The sequence below is a fragment of the Mauremys mutica genome, chromosome 11 (genome assembly GCF_020497125.1).
Source record: "Mauremys mutica isolate MM-2020 ecotype Southern chromosome 11, ASM2049712v1, whole genome shotgun sequence".
Classification (NCBI taxonomy): Eukaryota; Metazoa; Chordata; order Testudines; family Geoemydidae; genus Mauremys; species Mauremys mutica.
Window position 1 is genome coordinate 50,906,502 of NC_059082.1, and position 19,860 is coordinate 50,926,361.

The following is a 19,860-nucleotide window of genomic DNA, read 5'->3' on the forward strand; positions in this document are numbered from 1 at the left end:
AGCTGGATCCAATCTGAAATGTCTGGATCAGAATTTTCCCAAACACTAGGGGATTTAGGATGTAGAAGTTTTGGTTCTATCTGTTGCAGAGATGGGCTAAAGCCGGGGAGTATGGATCGGGATCAGGACTTCCCCAAAGTTGAATCTATGGGTGGGCTTGGTTCTGTCCACTGCTGAGATGGATTCAAGCTGTGGTGCATGTATCTGGATCAGAACTTCCCCAAAGTCTGGGGATGTTTGAATCTGGAGTCTCTAGTTCTGTCCTTTGCTGAGATGGACTCAGGTTGGATCTGGAGTCTCGATTGTTGTACTGAGCTATGGCTTTTGTATCTAGCTCAGAACTTCCCTGAAGTTTGGGGGGGTTTGGATCAGGGATTTCATTCCGTCTGCGATGGAAACAGCTCCAGCTGTGGAGCTTGGATCTAGATGAGGCCTCCCCCAAAGGTTGGCGGTGTTTGGATCTTGGGTGTCCAGTACAAATAAATACCGTACCTAATTCAAGATGACAAGTAGGGCAGTCTCGGCTGGACACTGGGAGGACTGTAGGAGGCTTCAAAAACCATCTCCCACGGCAACAAGGTTTGACCTTTTGTTGCATTGTTGTTGGTTTGATAAACAAATACAGCCATTGGCCCTCGGGCTCACATTCACCTTTTCAGGACTGTGGCCCTGTCACAACCAGTTTGAAAGCCACCCCCAAAGCCCTAGAGACACCTGTGTCAAGGCAGGGTCCTGACACAGCTCAGTGCCCTGGCCAGGCCAGGCCCATCTTGGGACAAGGGACTGCAGGGCACTGGGACAGAAGCACTCCCTTCTCCCTTGTGGAGATACCCCAAGTCCCAGTACTAACTGGCTGCCTGGCTCAGTTGTGGGGGTGGGCTGGGTTGCAGGGGCAGAGATCTAGGGGCCCAAATTCAGGCTTGCCATAAGGAGGTTCGGCTCCCATTGATTCCAGTGGAGTGACCCCCCTTGAGTTAGCCCCAGGTGAGTTGTATGAATGGGGTAACTCCTCCCGCAGCTCCATTGACCTCCAACAGCATTAGGAGCCCTCTGGCCTCTGGGGGTTTAGGCAAGTTCTAAAGGGGATCCCCTGTTCTGAAGCCTGTCTGCATTGCAGATGGAGATCTCTGCTGTGGGCATGATGGCTTCTGGGGGAGGGTGCATAGCCCACCTGGGGACCTGGAAGATGCCCTGAAATGCCAGCGGCATCAGGGAGACAGGGGAAGTAAGGCTAAGAGACTATACAGAGAAGCAGTCGACAGGCATCCCAGCGTGGAGGACTAACTGTGCTGAAGAGGGTAAGGTTTATTCTTCCTGGTGGGATGGTCTATTGCAATTATTCATCAATTGGCTGCTTCAGGGATCTAGTAATAGGCTGAGGAAAGTGCCTCCTGCCCATACCACAGAAGGCAGTTGGGCCGCAGGGTAATGCTATATATATGGGAGCATAGCGGGGTGGTTACCCATGCCTGCCCTTCGGGGCGGAAAACAGCCCAGGAGAGGGCCGTGCTGCAGCTCCGAGGCCCTGTCCCTCGGCTGGAGCCAGGTTGGGATAAGAGCTCCATGGCCAGGGAGCTGTGAACCCTCTATCTGCCCTGGGTGGGGGACCCGCATGGCAGGGACATGAGCCGAGGTTGCTCTCAGCCACCTCACCCCAGGATACTAGAGAGACAAGGTGGGTAATATCTTTTATTAGAGCAACTTCTGTTGGTGAAAGAGATGAGCTTTCAAGAGCAGAAGTTGGTCAAATTAAAGATATTGCTTCAACCACCTTGTCTATCTAATCTTTGGTACTTACACAAACCCCCATTTCCATAGTATCTGAGCTTCATTCTCTGATCACCTATCTATTTACCTTGCTATGCCAATGACTAGAGACTGTTGTAATTAAAGATGCAGGAGCATTTTCATTTCAACTCCCTGTTTTCAGTCACTTGTAGCTTTCACCTGTTAGGCTGAAATTTTCCATGCTTGACCTTTTGGGAGGCGAACACTTAGCAAAAATGGTTTCATCGTTTTTGAATAGGAGGGGAGTGAAACAATATATATGCTTTTGCTTTCTAAAGTATAGCAAAAAAATCTTCTGGTGTTTCTTTGACAGTTCTGTAGCCCAAATGGCTGGGTTTAGAAAGGTGAAATATGGCGATTCAAAACTATGATGACAAAGCCGTGAGTGGGAGCCATTCTCTGTGTGTAGTAGCAGGACAAGTTCTGGTTGCTATTTTGTCCTTTTTAGTCCTCTGAAGCTGTCTGGTTTCCTGTAAGGCAGGATCAGGCTGATGGCTGGAATTGTTATGCTGGCTGACTTCCTGCTTGCTGACTTCCTGCTTGCTGTGCGCCATACTGTGCTGCTAGCATAAGGGGGTGTTGTTTCAAAGGATGCTTGAACCCTAATTGCACTGGCTATATTACTCCTGGGCACTGCATTCTCTCTCCTTGTTTCCCTATAGCAGTTTTACCCAGCTGTAAGGAAGTGGTATGCTTTGATTTTGAGTGGTAATTTGGTTTGTCTCTTATATGTTTCCTATGCCCTTTGATTGAATGGCCAATAACATTTGTAAAATCATAACATCTGGGTCTTTTTTTCTGAGACACGTTGTGATGGGTTCCCTCCCTTGCTGGGGTGCCACCTGGAACTGGGGTGCCACTGATCCCCACTGACCCACCAGCCTAGGCTCCTTCTCACACTGTGCTGCTGTAACAGGTTGCTAAGCTCTCCAAGCTTGCTCTTTCACCAGCATACACACAGGTAGGGACACACTCAATTGCTGCACTACACACACACATGCTGAGATCAGCTTTGCATGGGAAGGCGCTAAGGCACCTCCCAGTTCCTAAGGCATGCACCCCCCTTTGGAGGGTAAACCCAAAATTGTACCATTTTGCGCTGCACAGAGAACTGTACAGTGTAAGCTCATGAAAATCACCCCCTCCCTCAACGTGGAGAGAGATATGCAACAGCTTTCTGCCCCGAGTTATAATTTCCACATACTGGTTTTAGACAAAACAAAAACAAGTTTATTAACTACAAAAGATAAGATTTTAAGTGATTATAAGGGATAACAAACAAATCAAAGCAGATTACTGTAGTAAATAAACAAAACTGCAAACTGAGCTTAACACACTAGATAGGTAGGATATGAATTAGAACATTTTCACACTGAGTCATAAACAGGCTGGCAGATTCTTAAGGCACAAGTTGCCTTGGCTTTCCCAGGTTTTCATACACAGGCTAAAAATCCCTCTAGCCTGGGACCATCACTTTCTACAGTTCAGTCTTTGTTCCTCAGGTGTTTCCAGGTGTGTTGTTGTAGGGAGAGTGAGGTGCCATCATTATGTCATTGTCTCCCTTTTATAGCTGGAGATCTTTTGCTGTGACCTGGGTCAAACAGTTCCCATTGTGTAGTGCTATCTCTGAGAGGTTTCTGTTGCACACAGTTCCTGGGGTAATCCTTGTGCTTGTGTGCATTGCCTCAATAAGCCATTAACATTGTTTGGCCTTTTTACTGTTGTACCTGAAAGGCTGCTTGTGGGTGTTTTCAACCTCACAACATGTTTCAGTAACACATATATAGCCAAACTTCATAACTTACATATGACGATAGCACATACAATCCGACAAGATATTAATGTCTAGCAGATCAAGACTTCTAGAATGATACCTCACAAGGCATATTTTGTACAAAAATGTACAATGATAGTGGTGAATATTGGGGTGCCAGGGTGTCACACATGTAATAGATCAAATGCTCCATAGACTGGCTTTAAATTTAGGCACTTAACTTTGAACACCTAAAATTTGTGGTAGCCCAAAGCTTAGGCACTAAAATGTTGGATACTCAAAATATGTGGACACCCAAAATTGAGAGCTGAATAGAGGCCACTTTGAGGGAAGTTTGGCCCTAAGAAATTAACTCCATGTGACTCCAGACCCAGTAACATACAAGTGAGGGGGTTAGTCTAGTTTTCTGATGACCATGGCTTCCAGGTGAGGTATGAAGCAGGGGCTCTCCCCAGATTCGTAGATTCCTACATTCCAAGGCCATTGTGGTCATCTGGCCTGACCTCTCGTGTCACACAGAACATAGAGCTTCCTAATTTATTCCTGTTTCAACTATTTGAAGCAGATAACTTGGGGATCTGTTCTAGTCATACTTCCTGGACTATGTGATTGCTTGTAGGTGCAATTTTGTAGTCGGATGCTAGTGATCCTTTGTGGTCACCCCATATAACTTGTACCTTCGGCAATCAAAATTGATGCATCCCTTCCTATGGCCCATTCTGTGAACAGTCTGCAGATCCCTACACCAACACCCACGGCTGCTGAATCTCCTCTCACATACACTGATTTACTCCTGTAAATCAGGAAGGACTCCAAAAGAAGTCAGTCTGAGATCAGAAACAGGTCTGGGGTCATGAACGGCTTACTAAATACCCCAAGATCTTATCCATTTTTTCCTAGTTTCCATATAGACAAGAACCCCCTGTACTGCTAACACCAAGTGCAAAAAGAGAGATGAACTAGGAGTTGATCAGGCATCATGGGCAGCTGTTCAGATGTGATTTTCCTGGCCTTGCTCTGAGCTGGAGTGCTATAATGCTGAGAGGAAACATGCTTTCTGTTGTGCTCCGCAAACCTCAGGGAATGTCAGTTTCAGATAGAACCAGGAAAACTTTGCTTTCACTCTTACTCGCTTCCTTCTGCCTTCTCAGACGGCATCCACCATGATTGTTGGGTTTGGTCCTGCTTTGAGCAGGGGGTTGGACTAGATGACCTCCTGAGGTCCCTTCCAACCCTGAGATTCTATGATTCTATGATGATGTGACATCCACCATGATGCTCTTCTTCTGGTCCTCATTGATGATGGCGATGTCCGGTTGCAGTTGGCTGTCAGTTCCGGGGATGGCGAAGTTCATGGCTACCTTCCCCACAAGTGGCGGGATGGCTCTGACCAGGCGATCTTGGATGGCATTGTGTCGCAGCTGCCAAGCTCTTGAATGGGGCTTGCAACTACACAGGACATAGGGTAGCGTCTCATTGGCGTAGCTGCACTTCCTGCATCAATTGTGCCGATTCCCATGGCGGACAGCTCCATTCAGTGGGACGCAGTTGGATGAACCTCCAGTCGGCAAATTGGGTGAAGCTGCCCCCGGGGAGGAAGTGGTTGCTGGCGTCCCACTTGCATGTCACCTCGAACACCTTGCCCTGATCCGGCTTCTGTTTCAGGTTTTCCATGTATTGGCAGCAGATTGGCATCCTTCAGGGTCTTCTCCAGCATGGCTCTAGCTCTCGGATTAATGATAATGTGAGCTGTATTTTTCACCTGTGGCACCAGGACTCCCAGCTCCTGGCGTTCCTCGCACCACGTCCAGTGGCAGCCGATACGCTTCTCCAGTCATCGCGTTGCATTGCGGGCACGAATCCAGAGCGAAGCAAAGTCTCCCCAGTCTCTTCCAAATTCACCTTCCAGTGAGCCGCTCAGGGTGGTGGCGACATCTTGGTTGGAGGGGGTCCTGGCAATTCGCTTCTTGACAGCATCCCGCAGAACACTCTCTGCGATGTTCCTCACTGTGGCATCCAGGCACGTTAGAAGGCGGAAAGCATGAGCTCTTTAGCTCAGTTATTTGAAAGCTTACTTTGCTTTCACTCTTACTCGCTTTGCAAACAGTTTCTTTCAACTCATTAAACCTCCCTACTTCTCTAACAATCCTTTGCTTCAACTCCAAAGCAGGGATGTTTCTAGCCGAGGGGAATATCCAGGGAGATTATCCACTCAGAGACATCTGAGAGCAGGTGAAAGGAAAATGTCAATCAGAACAATGGGGGTTGGAAAAATACATGGCAGGGATATGTTACATATGTCAATTGCAGGAGTTGTGTCTGATTTTTTATTAGCTATCAAGGGGTGATGTTGCTATGTAATAGCAATCATACACTAATCCTCCTATCAGCATACCTATGTGTTTGTTATTTGGGTTTAACCAAGCACGTGGATTAGGGCTGTCACCTTCTGTAAATCCAACTCACACATCACAATGTTGTGATTGGAGAGAGACAAAATTTTTCAACTTAATCTTTTTCTTTTCTTTTTTTCAAAGAATGCAGATTCGGTAACATCAAAACATTTCATGAATTCATGCCTGTTTCACTGAATTGCTTCAGCTGGAAAAAAAGAAAGAAAAATAAACTGAAAAAATCAAAACTTTGCTTTTAAATTTTCTTTAATTTTATAATTTTTTTCAATAAGGATATTTGGAAAATGGAAATCTACAAAAAAGACTTCATTTGCCCTCACATGAATTTGGTTTTGAATTTACAACTGGCTGAAAATTTTGAAAAATTTCATTTTCGGGTTCACCCAAAACAATTTTGTTTCTATTTTTCAGAATTGCCAGTGAAATAAAAAATTGGTTAATTCACATAGCTCTGGTTGTGACATTGCAATGTTGTGTTGTCTTGTCACAGTGCAGCCCAGTAATGTGACATCCAAATATCACACTGTCATGTCAAGATGTCATCCTGTTGAGACGTGATACCCCAGCATGATCGAAGTGACTGTGGTCCAGTGAGCATGCTGCAAACAGGAATATTCCACCAGCAACCTAGAAAATCTGAGATGAATGGTAGATACCACTCAGGATGGGATTGAGAGGGAGGAGCCCATGATACAACCCAGGAGATGAAGTCACAGTGAATTGAGACCCCAAAGGAGGAGGCCCTGGTCTGTCATCATGGAATGTGTAATGGTGCCTTGAGCCCCTAGGTCATTTAGCCATTCATGACAATGCTCCTCTGGAACAGGGTTTCCCAACCCATGGGATGGGACCCAAAATTGGGTCACCAGAATGTTTCAAAGGGTCATGTGGCAGATCTTGTGGCTCATGTCCCATGGGGCTGGCTGCGCTCGCTTCCTGCTCCAGGCACTGCAACCTCTGGGGTCTCAGCACCACTCAGGTCTGGCCCAGCCATCATGACGACAGGAGTCCAGGTAGGCCAAATCTGAGTAAGTGGTGCTGCAACTCGGTGAGCCAGGTCACAACTCCACTCTCACAAATTTGGTCTAGTCAGGGGGGTGTGGCCAAACCTGAGTGGTGCTGCAGCCCCGGAGGTTGCAGCACCTGGAGCGGAGAGCCAAGTCCAGGCAGCCCCACAGCACAGGAGCCACTACTGTGGGGTGAGTGCTGGGCAGGATCCAACCCCCTGGGGGCAGGATCTGACAGAAACTGCCCTAGGACCTCCACCCCCAGACTATTTACTGGGTCGCAGCAGGCCATAAACATTTACAACTGAGTCCTGAGCCCAAAAATGTTGAGAACCACTGCTCTGGAAGACTGCAGCCTTCTGCATGCCATTGGCCTATATACAGACTGTGCCCATGGCTCTCATCCCTTCTTTGCCTCCTTTGGCAGAGAGATTTCTACTCCAGCCAGCAAGTTCTTTCCCCAGAGAGTTAGAAAAAGCATTGATTGTTTTTTTACAGAGGAGAGAGAAGAGAAAATGAATTATGGTAAATGCATGAGCACGGGCCCTGGGAAATGTTCCCTCCAGGGGCCCTAGAGTTTAGTCACGTAGGAAAGAAGATCAAAGGAATAGAAGTTCTCTGGTAGCTTTCAGCATGGCAAAGTTCTTACCGAACTGAAAGAGCTTTTTCCTCTGCCTGATGTTGTGCATGGGTGACACATTGCCTCTTGGGGGATTCTGTGTCTTCTCCCCAGTTACTGAACTGGAGAGAGCACGGGGAGGGCATTTCAAGGGGTGCCAGAGGTTAAGGCACAGGGCTGGGAGTTGGGGGACATACATTGTCTTCCTGGTTCTGCCATAGATTTCCTGAGGGCAGGTCATATCCTGGCTTCACCTGTAGCAGTGTACAAAGTAGGCACAAGGAGCCCTTCCCTGATGGGCACAGTTTGTGCTTGTGTTCCTTTGACACTCCTGGAAAATGCCCATCTGGGATCCTTCTTCCCCAAATAATGGTCCCTCTCAATCTGTCCCAAAGCTCCCAGCTGCCAGGTCCCCTGGGAAATTGCCCCAACATGGCTCCCATCTCCCCACGGCTGGTGCCTCTCCCTCTCTCCCTGATGTGTGCTCTCACCCATCTCTATCTGCAACCCCACCCATCCCCTCGCCAGTGTTCTCCACTCCACCCCCAAGCCCTTGGACAGCAGTTCCTATGTGACCCACCTCACTGCTGCCACCTTGGGTTGCGAACAGGTAGCGTGAGGTGGGCAGTGCAAGGTGCTAAGAATGTCACCAATGCCAAACGTTCAAAAATCAAGAGACTGGCTTAAAAATGGTGCGATTATTAAAACAATATATACCTTTGGGGTTCTTTTCCTCAGCTGTTGGGTTTCTGTGTCCTTTTGATCACACTCAGGCCACGGTTTCCAGCCTTTTTCCATAATCAGGAGAGCTAGAAATGTTTTTGTTGGAAATAAAAGTTGAGGTTCTCACATAGTCACTTGGCTACAGGAACTAGGGCTGTAAGTAAACCCCAAATCTCATGAGACCCGTGATAAGATCACAAGAGTTGGCAATGCTGAGCTAATGTCATAGGAATGGGAGGTTTTCCAGCAGTGGGTGGGCAGGCTGGGGCAGGCTCGCCTCCACACAGGAGAATCTTCCTGTGTTGCTGCTCAGCTCCTTTGCTCTTGGGCAGACTAGTGCCCCCAGCCAAGCCATCTCCTCAGCTTGCAAAACAGCCAGTTTCAGCGTCATTCACCTGAATGATGGCCAGCGATCAAAGGGCTAACTCTCCATTGCTTTTTGCTTCCTCCGAGGCTTTTACTTTCCATCATTTCTCACTTTGGCCATTTGGCATATGTCGCCTTTTTCTCGTTGTGTTACTAGTGGAGCAAAAGCTATTGTGGTTCTTGTCTATGTATCACAGTGGGGAGTGTGCATTACAGGGCCTGTGCCCCTGCTCCTGGGCTGACCAGGAGGATCTGAGTTGTTACAGCCCACCATTACAGAGGAGTGGCTCTTTGGCTCAAGCTGATGCAGCTCATGCTTTTTAGCTCCAAAGGTTTATGTTCAGTCCCTGGTGTGCCAAGATGGAGCCCATCATATAAGACGGGCCTGTAAGAACTTCTGTTCTCTGTGGATTGGCACAGAGGGGGACTTGTATCACTTCTGCTTCTTTGTGGTTACCAGCCTCCCTGGCAACGCTGGGACAGTGCTGGTTGGAGGCCAGGAGGGGGAGCACACAGTTTGATTTGTGGTGGGCCCTAACAAAATAGAGGCAAATGTATTTTGATTTGCCAGCAACAAAGTACAGGTTTTTAAATTTCTGTCTGGGTGGCTAGTTTGCATACAGAGCGGGGGTTTGCTTCTGGTTTCTAGCTACTGGAAAGTGTTGAAGGTGATTTTTTGGCTTAACCTGACAGTGCCTTTTGAAATCTTGATTGCACATCTCCCAGAGCAGGAGAATATTCCACCAGCTATTTTCCACATCAAATCCACTGGCCTTTCATCCACAAACAGTGGAGTAAACAAGGGGAGTTTCCCTGCTCCTACGCTTTCTGACTTTATCACTGGCTGACAATTGCATGTCAAAGGCCCATGGCTCCACTAGGGCAGAGGGAGAAAAGGGGTCTATATGTAAGCAGAGTCAGGATGAGCTCTACCCTGACATCTGGTGGTAAATTATGGGGAGTGCAGAAAGAAGTTTCATGTATTCGCATTGGTATTTCAATTATTTGCATTGGCACTCCCACTCCCATTAGTATAGCACACAGCAGCCTGGGATGGCTATTTTCACCGCTGTGGGATCCCCAATTTCTTTGTTATTGGGGCAGGAGGAATGAAATGTTGTCACCCTGATTGGGTAAATGGGGAACTACAAAATTGTCTTGTGATGGGGGGTTTCATTGTCAGCTGGATAGCGCTTGCTAGATGGGGCACATGGGTTCCAAAACCCATTGAAAAGAGAGAGGCTGGGGACAGATGTCTGTACTTGGTGGTGCAGGCTCCTTGTGTGAGCCAGAAGCACCAGTTCCACCTATGCCTCTCTCCACTGTGGAATGTCAGAGTTAATTTTTTGATTCCCTTAAGAATTGAGATACCAGTTACTGAGCTGACCTCATGGGCACTGGGTTCCCCTACTATGAGCTGGAATCACTAAGAGCTGAAATCACTGAAGAGCTGGACTTGCTGAGCTGAGAGCACTGAGTACTGTGCTAATGAGTGGGGGAGCCTGAAGCAATACCGTGGAGCAGAGCAGCTGGCAGAGTGGAGTGGAGCAGTTTGTGCAGCCACTGGGTGAGTGGAGCCAAGCAGCTCGCGAGGATGGCTGGAGTGGCTCACAGGACAGCTGGTGGACCAGAGCAGCTGGCAGAGCGGAGCAGCCCACAGAGCAAGCGGAGCTGAGCTGTTTGCGGAGATGACTAGTGGAAGCAGAACCCCATGAAGAGGCAGGGCAGTTGGCCCCAAAACCACGTAAGGTGCCCCTTTCTACCCAGGCTGGGGAGGGGGACCTCTGCAGAGAGACTCTTGAGCTCTGGGGCTGCACTGACCCGGGACAGAGACTTTTGGATTGTGGGACTTTTGGGACTGTGGGTGATTTGGGGGTTGCTGGACTCAAGGGCCCTGAGAGAAGGACATGGCCCAATTTGCTGGAGTGGGTCTTTGCTCACGGTTTGACCTATGAACTCTAGCTGAGGTATTTTCCCAATTTAATGCTTGTTGTTTGTCATGTAATTAAACCTTTTCTGCTACACCAAGACTCTGTGCTTGCGAGAGGGGAAGTATTGCCTCTTCGAGGCGCCCAGGGGTCTGTGTAAGATTTTCCCAGGTCACTGGGTGGGGGCTCGAGCTGGTTTTGCATTATGTTGTGGGGAAGGGACCCCTATGTATTGAACCCGGCCCTTGCTGCTATCGTTTCGGCCCGGCAGAAGGGTTACATATATAAGAGTCACAGGGATGTATTTTGCTCTCATATTGTGTGTTCATTATGATCCAGTCTTCAGTGACATGACCACAGGCTAATTTTCTCACAGGACCCCTATCTCATTCAACGAAGTATTTCTGATTTGGCAGTGTCTGTTGTTGACCGAGCTGGGCCTACGCCAGGGCTCCCAGCTTGTCTCTGCACGTGCCCTGCAGACAACTCTTTATCTCTATTTCATGTCTCATCTCTTCTTCCTCTGACATGGTCTTCATGCCCCTTAAGGCATCTCACCCCATGGCTTGCTTCCCTCTTCCTCTCCCACCAGGTAGCCTCACAAATACACCTTTCTACGCCTCTCCAGCTCCCAGAGTGGTTCAGTGGTTGGCAGCCCTGAGAACAATTAAAATGGAGGGGGGGGGATGAAAAGGAGACAGCCTACCTCCTCTGTGCTGGAGAGGCACAAACTGCCTTAGGAAGCCAGAGTCAGATCAGGAACCTCACTGACTGACAAGGCAATCAACTGCAGGCCTCAGAGACCCTGCACATGGGTGGGACCAACCTGATGTGAGCTGAGCCGGGAGAGATGGCATATGCCTCAAAGGAGGACAAATAGCAGCAAATATCTAGATGGGACACTAGATGGGAAGGGCTCTGAGTTACCTGGGAAAGAATTCTCTGTTGTCTCTGCCATATTTGGGGTTGGGATGGAATTTCCCTCAGGGCAGATTGGCTGAGACCCTGGGTTTTTTTTCACCTTCCTTTGCAGCGTGGGGCCCGAGTCACTTGCAGGTTTAAACTAGTGTAAATGCAGGATTCTCTGTAACTTGAAGTCTTTAAACCATGATTTGAGGCCTTCAGTAACTCACCCAGAGGTTAGAGGTCTATTATAGGAGTAGGTAAGTGAGGTTATGTGGCCTGCAATGGGCAGGAGGTCAGATTAGATGATCATGATGGTCCCATCTGGCCTTAAAGTCTACAAGTACACAGAATGGACACACAAAGGGGCAGAGTTAAGGTTCTGCATAAATCTCACATTTCCTACTTTTTTGGTGCCCAACTTTGCAAACTGCACAATGTTCTTGTAAGGTAGTGTTATTTGGTGTGTAATATGTGCTAACTGCATATATGCACATATATATAGATACTGCTTTTTAGTTACATCTCACGTAATACCGGTATAGGGAGGAGATTTTGGAGTTGTGGACACATGAGAAAAAAGCACAAGGAAGGAGGATGTTGGGGTGAATTTGGGGGCTTCCCTATTCCTGGGTTAGTTCCACACATACATATGGTCATGCAGCTGAACAAAAATGAATCATGTAAGGTACCGACAACGCCGCCTATATGGAGGTAGTATGATCTAATGGATAGAGCATCATACTGGGACTCAGGAGGCTGGGATTCTACTCCTGAATCAGTTGCTGGGTGACCTTGAGCAAGTCAGATTGCGGCCACGTGCCTCAGTTTCCCCATCTGTAAAATGGGGCTAATGATGCTGCCCTCCTTTGTAAAGTGCCCTGAGGGTTACTGTTGGAAAATATTCTGTAAGACTTAGGTTTTATCCATGTTTATACTCCTCCCACCATACATCCAGGCTAAAAAAGAAATACATCTGATCTGCTGGCTTATTAAGTTTGAAACTAAGCCCCCTCCAATTCTTACAAGGGGCCAAGAAATACAGTGTTAAAAGTACTAGTGTCCCTATGGAATGGAAGGCGTTTTGCCTTCCTTCGGTTAGAAAGCCATAAAACCCGTGAAGCGCTGCTGAACATGGGCTCCCAGCTTTGGGCAAAGCATTCAGGCACTTAGTCTCTATTATGACCCTGTGTTACCTCCAACACTTGGGGCAGTGTTCTGGGATGGAACTCTGTGACCTCTGTGGGCTTATGCTATGGGGGGAATTTGGCCCCATTTGCTCTGCCCTGCACGCAGACTTTGGGGATTCTCAGCCATTCTGCTTGGCAGCGGTCCGGGAAAATGAAAATGGAGGACCCAGCACTTCAGCCATCCGTGACCAACCTAGATGCCTATCAGGCAGGCTGGCCATAAAAGAGGAGTAATGGCCGGCTATCAGATGCCTTTAGGTTGACCAAATAGCCGTGTAATGTGGCCTGCACTGGAGCGAGCCCGGAATCCTGGGGGTCAGATCACAGCCGGGATAAGTCTTCCAAGCAGTTCAACTCCCATCCAATTATTTAAACACAAAGGTAAACACTTTCACCTTTTGAACTGGAATGTTGGCGGCTCTGCAGCGGCCCACCTGCTCCTTCCCCTTGGTTTTGATTGGCTCGGAGCGATGGTATTATTCCCAGTTGTTCAGATGCTTAGAGCAATGCGCGGGGTAGGACCCTGAGGGCTCTGTTCTGGATCCTGCCTTTGACCTTGGGCTAGTTGCTTCACCTCTGCATGTCTCGGTCCCGAGCTGACAGTGCTGAGCACCCCACCCTTGTGCAGAGCTGTGAGAACCTTGGATGGAAAGGACGGGAGAAGGGCAAAGATTCTGATTCCAAAGCACTTCCCTGTTTATGGGGTTTATTTTCCTCTGTGGTTCTTGCAAAACTCCTGCTTGTTCTCTCTGTGTGTCTCTAGCGAGTGCAATCAACCCTTGTTTTCTCTGCCAGCCTTCCTCACCATGAAGAGTAACTTGCTTCCTACTTGTGGCATAAAGCAGGGGTTCTCAACCTTTTTCTTTCTGAGCTCCCTCCCTCCCTCCCCGCTATAAAAACTCCACAGCCCACCTGTGTCACAACTGTTTTTCTGCATATAAAAGCCAGGGCCAGCATTAGGGGCTAGCAAGCAGGGCAATTGCCTAAGGCTGCACGCCACAGGGCCTCCCACAAAGCTACATTTCTTAGACTTCAGCCCCAAGTGGTGCTCAGAGCCCCGGGCTTCAGCCCCATGCAGTGAGGCTTTGCCTTTCTGCCCTGGGCCCCAGCGAGGCGGATCCCCAGAAACCTGCTCATGGCCCCCCAGGGGGCCCTGGACCCCTGGTTGAGAACCACTGGCATAAGGTACTACTCAGTATGACTAAGATTGGCACAATCCGACAGTCTGTGGCTGAAACAGAAGTGAATAGAAGAAGGGAGAACAGCATGACAGGTCCTGGAAGTACTGTCCAGGGCAAAGAGAGAGAATGATTGGCAGTGGCATGCAAACTCCAGTGTGGAGATTATGCTGCCCTGGCATGCAAGGTTAGAGTGGAAGAGGAGTTGAGCAGGAAATAGACAAAACAGAATGAAACTGACTTAAATTGGGTAATTGTTAAGGCTGGTCAAAAATTTTCCATCTCAATTTTTTTTCCTCTGGAAAACTGGGTTTTGAATTCAACCAACATTTTCCTGGAAAAAGCATCCGTCTCTCTAAAAATAATTTTCAGTTTTTCATCAGAAAACCAAAACTCCAATATTTTTGGCCAAAAATTGAATTTGTTACAATTTTCAGAGATTTTTTTGTTTTGTCTGAAAATGTTTGGGTTTTCAAAGAAAAGTCAAAACTTTTGGTGGAAACCTCCCTCCCCCCACATTTTCCAACCAGCCCTAGTAATTGCATTGTGTCTTCAGTGCCTAAAATCCCTCTGCAGCTTCAATAAGATACAGGATTCATCTTCACTTTGTGTCCTAAACTATTGTGTAGCATTATGGTGCACTGTTAAACAGCTGCTGTGCTCAATCTCAGAGGTGACTGCATTTCAGTGGTGGGCGAAATGATTCCTACATATATGTGCACAATAGTTTGTGAGTTAGTCTACAGAGAATTTGGGATCTTTGGACAAAAGGTATTATACAAATAGCACTTATTTTATAGGGATATATATGACCTGGGCAAGTCACATCCCTGCCCTGTACCTCAGTTTCCCCATCTGTAAAATAGGGATGAGACTGACCTCCTTTGTAAAGTGCTTTGAGATCTATACAATACGGAACTAGATATTAGTATTGCCATATATAATCCATCTGTTCTGATCTATTTTTTTGTTATAATAATAAATGGGTCAGTCTCCAGTATCAGGCGTTTCACTCAATTCATTGTGTGCCACCTTTATACACAGTAGCATGTGACGTGGAGGAAACACTCAGCTGGTGAATGTTAGTCACAGCTCGTGGAGTCAATCCAGGCAATGAACACTTGCAAGGCACATTACCTGCCAGAAGCAGGTAATGGGGCAAGCCATTGCTGTGGGAGCAAGTGAGTTCTCAAGCAGACATGTCCAGATCCCTCAGCGTGGGAGGGCAACTTAATTTCACAGGCAGCATCTGACTTTAAAATGGGGGTCTGTCCTGGCGCATCATAGTGAACAGGGCAGTGTGTCTCATGTTTGTGGCTCTGTGACTCCAGATTAAGCCTGCTCCATTTCCAAGGCAAACGAGTTTTTAACTGCTAGCCCTGTGAACTTGCTCTGGGAGTCAAGCTGGACTCTTTCCTTTTCATGCATCAACTCCAGTAATAAAAGCTCTGCAGGCCCAATCAGGCCTTCTGTGACACACATGGAACTCCACTGCCTTCAGAGTCAGCCCTCTGTGACACCAGTACTGTGGACAATGGGGCTGTGCAGCTGCCACTGGAGATAGACTCTGAAGATAATGGTATGGGGCAGTGTCACGAGGTGAACTCACTGCTGGTGGTGCCTCCTGCTGGTGGCTCTAGGGAGTAGCTCTAGCAAGGAGCTGCAGCCTCCCCTGGCGGTGTCTCTCACATCATCCTCTTACCCTGCTAGGGTGACCAGATATCCCGATTTTATAGGGACAGTCCCGATTTTAGGGTCTTTTTCTTATATAGGCTCCTATTACCCCCTACCCCCTGTCCCGATTTTTCACACTTGCTGTCTGGTCACCCTATACCCTGCAGATCCCTCTCACTCCAGGAACCGCAGCCTCCTCTTCATGACTCAGCCCTCCTGCTGGGTCACCATACATGTTCCCCCCTTCCACGGTATTGAAGTCTTTCCAGGATAAATCATCTCAGGCAGTCCACTATCCTTTGCCTGGTCTGTGCCATGCAGGGTTGCCAACTTTCTATTTGCAGAAAACCGAACACCCTTGCCCTGCCCCTTGCCTTCTCTGAGGCCCACCCATGCCCCGCCCTTCTCTGAGGCTCCACCCCCACTCACTCCATACCCCTCCATACCTCCCTCGCTTGCTCTCCCCCGTCCTTGCTCACTTGCTCATTTTCACTGGGCTGGGGCAGGGCATTGGGGTGTGAGATGGGGTGAGGGCTGGGGGTTTGGGCTCTGGGTTGGGGCCGGACAGGGCCATCCTTAGGCACACACAAAATACGCAGCTGCATAGGGCACCACAAAATTTGGGGCACCAAATTTCATGGTGCCCTACACAGCTGTGTACTTCATATACCGCAGCGCTGGCGGCCGGCCCCATCCCCCAGCTGGCCCCCCTGTGGGGCGTGCCCACTGCAAGGGCAGGAATGTTCCTAGGAGGGTGCGGGGCCTGGGACAACTCCCTCCGCCCCTGCCCTGCCTCTTCCCGCCCCCACCCTGCCCCCATTTTCTACCCCTTCTCCCACACCCCCTCCCCCAACAATGGACACAGCCCAGGGGATTAGCAGGGGGGGCCTGGCGCTGGCAGCAGGGGTCAGGCCTACCCCTGCTCTCACTGGCGGTGGTGGGAAGCAGAGCAACCCAGCCCCAGCCTGCTCCACTCCGCTGGCTCCCCGCTGTGCAGCTCCGCTTCCCACCGCTGGTGAATGGGGGAGGGGCGGACCCCTTCCCCCAAACTCCTCCCCTGAGTGACACGGCTGGGGCGGGGGGAGCGGAGTGGGCTGGGGCCGGGTCAGTCCGCTTCCTGCTGCCAGCACCAGGCCCCCAACTAATCTCCCAGGCCGCTCTGGGCCTGTGGAGTTCCCCAAAGCAGCCCCCACCCCCAACTCCTACCTCCGCGGCCCTGCAGGCCTTGAGCGCAGCTCAGACCCTCCGCAGGGGGAGGAGGTGCTTGGGCTGCGTAGGGCACCATGATTGGTAGGGACAGGGCTGGGGCTGGAGATGAGGGGTTTGGGGTGTAGGAGTGGGCTCTGGGATGGGGTCAAGGGGTTCGGAGTGTGGGAGGAGGGCTCCAGGCTGGGGCAGAGGGTTGGAGTGCAGGAGGGGGTATGGGCTCTGGGCTGGGGGTTGGGGTGGGGTGTTGGCTCCGGGTGGCGCTTACCTCAGGAGGCTCCCAGGAAGCTGCTGGCAGGTCTCTCTATCTCAGGGGTGGGCAAACATTTTGCCCCAAGGGCCACATCTGGGTTTGGAAATTGTATGGTGGGCCATGAATGCTCACGAAATTGGGGGTTGAGGTGTGGAAGGGGGGAGGGGCTCTGGGGTAGGGCCAGAAATGTGGAGTTCAAAGTGCAGGAGGGTGCTCTGTGCTGGGACCGAGGGGTTCAGAGGGTGGGAGGGAGATCAGGGCTGGGGATTAGAGTAAAGGAGAGGGTCAGGGGTGCAGGCTTCGGGCGGCACTTACCTCAAGCAGCTCCCAGAAGCAGCAGCAAGTCCTGCTCCTCTGGCTCCTATGAGGAGGTGTGGCCAGGCAGCTCTGCATGCTGCCCCATCCACAGGCGCTGCCCCTGCAGGTCCCATTGGCTGTAGTTCGCAGCCAATGGGAGCTGCGGAGCCAGTGCTGGGGCTGGGGGAGCCGCGCACGGAGCCCCTGTAGCCACCCCTAAGCCTAGGAGCCAGAGGGAGATGCTGGCAGCTTTCTGGGAGCCGCACAGTGCCGGGCAGGCACCCTGCCTGCCCCAATCCGAGTGGTTAGCCAGACTTTTAATGGCCCGGTTAGCGGTGCTGACTGGAGCCACCTAGGTCCCTTTTTGATGGGGTGTTCAAGTTGAAAACCGGACATCTGGCAACCCTAGTGCCACATCCCCCAGTGGCTATCAGGGGAACCCAGGCCCACCCTTTACTCTGGGTTCCAGCTCAGGGGCCCTCAGGTTAGCAGCCAAGGCCCACACTGCTATTCCTTGCTGCTATTCCCCGGAGCCTTCTACCTACCTCTCTGGGTTTGCCGGCCTCCCAACTCCCTCCTTCCAGGCAGTGACCATGGCCTGCCCTCTGTAGTCCTTAGCACACCTCTGCCCTCTCAGGGAGTGACGGGAGCCTGCTACCCTGCAGCCCCTTCTGTTCCCAGCATCCTGGCTTATACAGGCCCCATCTGTCCCTGGCCTGCTGAACCTTGTGTCTAAATCCCTCCTCGTCTCCTCCTCCAGGTGCAGCCTGGCAGTGAATTGGGCCCAACTGACCTCTCAGGGTCAGTGTGGAGAAGACTCCCCATCACACACCCTCTCCCTCAAGTCTGTAACCCTTGGGGGGGAGGGATGCCTCCTGCCCTGCATCTGCCGAAGCTGGGCTTGCAGATCATCCCTCTCCTGTTCCACTTCTCCCACCCAGAGACGCAGATTACCCTGGTCTTCCATGGCATCTCTAAACTTTTCCCTCTGGAACTGCAGGTCCTCTTCCGCCATTCACAGGGCCTGCTCTGCTGCTACTAGCTTCCCCAGAACTCCCTCGCTTGCTCCCTGGACTTCTCCAGTACCCTTTCCCCACAGTAGCCTGCTGCACTTCTGTGGCCATTCCTATGTCCACCTGGGCCCTCTCCGTCCCAATCATTTTCTCTTGTAACTCCCTTTGTCCAGTCTCACTGGAGTCCGTGTTTTCCCCCTACGGAGGGCGCAATGCCTTTTTATATGGCCAACCACATGGCACCCAAAGCAAACTCTTTACCTTTCATTGGCAGTAGGACTCCCACTGGCCTTCTCTTGTCCAGCCCCTTCCCATGGGCTAGCCTTCACCTCACTCTGTGGGTGCTCCTGCTGACCACAGACAAAACACACCCCTTCCTTTCCTGTTCTCCTCACAGGCTGGACTCTTTTCATAGACTATCAGGGTTGGAAGGGACCTCAGGAGGTAATCTAATCCAACCCCCTGCTCAAAGGGGGAACCAATCCCCAGACAGATTTTTGCCCCAGATTCCTAAATAGCCCCCTCAAGGATTGAACTCACAACTCTGGGTTTAGTAGGCCAATGCTCAAACCACAGAGCTATCCCTCCCCTTTTGGGCTTTCTTATTTTCCTGCCTTCTGGGTGAAGCTTCTCGTTCCTGTACAGGTAGGGGCAGTCTCCTTGTACTGCTTTAGCTGGGCCTCCGGTCTCCTGGCCCTGGTATTCCCTTTCTACCTCGCTCCCTGAGGCCTCTACCAATTTCTTTCCACAGGAGCTTAAAAAAATACAGCTGCTGTTCAGCCAGCCCTGTCAAATAGTTACGCAGGTCGACCTGGGCCTCCCCGTCTCTGCAGAGTGTCCAGCATCTGCCTCAGTAGGGCCTGCATCCGTCCCTGCTGTTTGTCAGTCCCCTTCTGCAGGGATGGCGACTCTGGAGTCCAGCCTGGGAGGCTGTAAGTGCCCTTTGTAGAAAGGAGAAATTCCACTAGCACAGAGGTCCCCAAACTGTGGGGCACCCCGTGGGGGGTGGGAATGGAGCACCACCCAGCTCCCAGCTCTGCTCCCACCACCAGCCTTGGCCCCTGGCCACAGCTCTATCCATAAGTGCTAGAATTAGGAGTGCTGCCACATCCCCTGGCTTGAAGTGGTTTCCATCACATACAGGGTTTAGTTTGGTTCAATGGCTCTGAGCACCCCCACTATAAAAATTGTTCCAGCCCCTCTGGCTCCGTCCCCAGAACCATCCCCAGTTGCACCCCCAGCCTTGGCCCTTTTACCCCATCTGTGTGTATGTCCCTCCTCCCCGCCAGCTGCAGCTCCACTCCTGGCCCTGACTCCAGGGGAGAGGGAGGGCGCAGACAGGGGGTAGAGGGGCATGACCCTCAAAAATTTGGGGACCACTGCACTAGCAATGGTAAGCTGTTGATATGGAACAAACGAGTCACTAGAGGGGGACACTTTATTGGTGTGTTACACTTATGTAGCATTGTTAATCTTCAAACATCGACTCTGTGCAAACATCAGCTGATCCACCCAACAGCCCAGGGA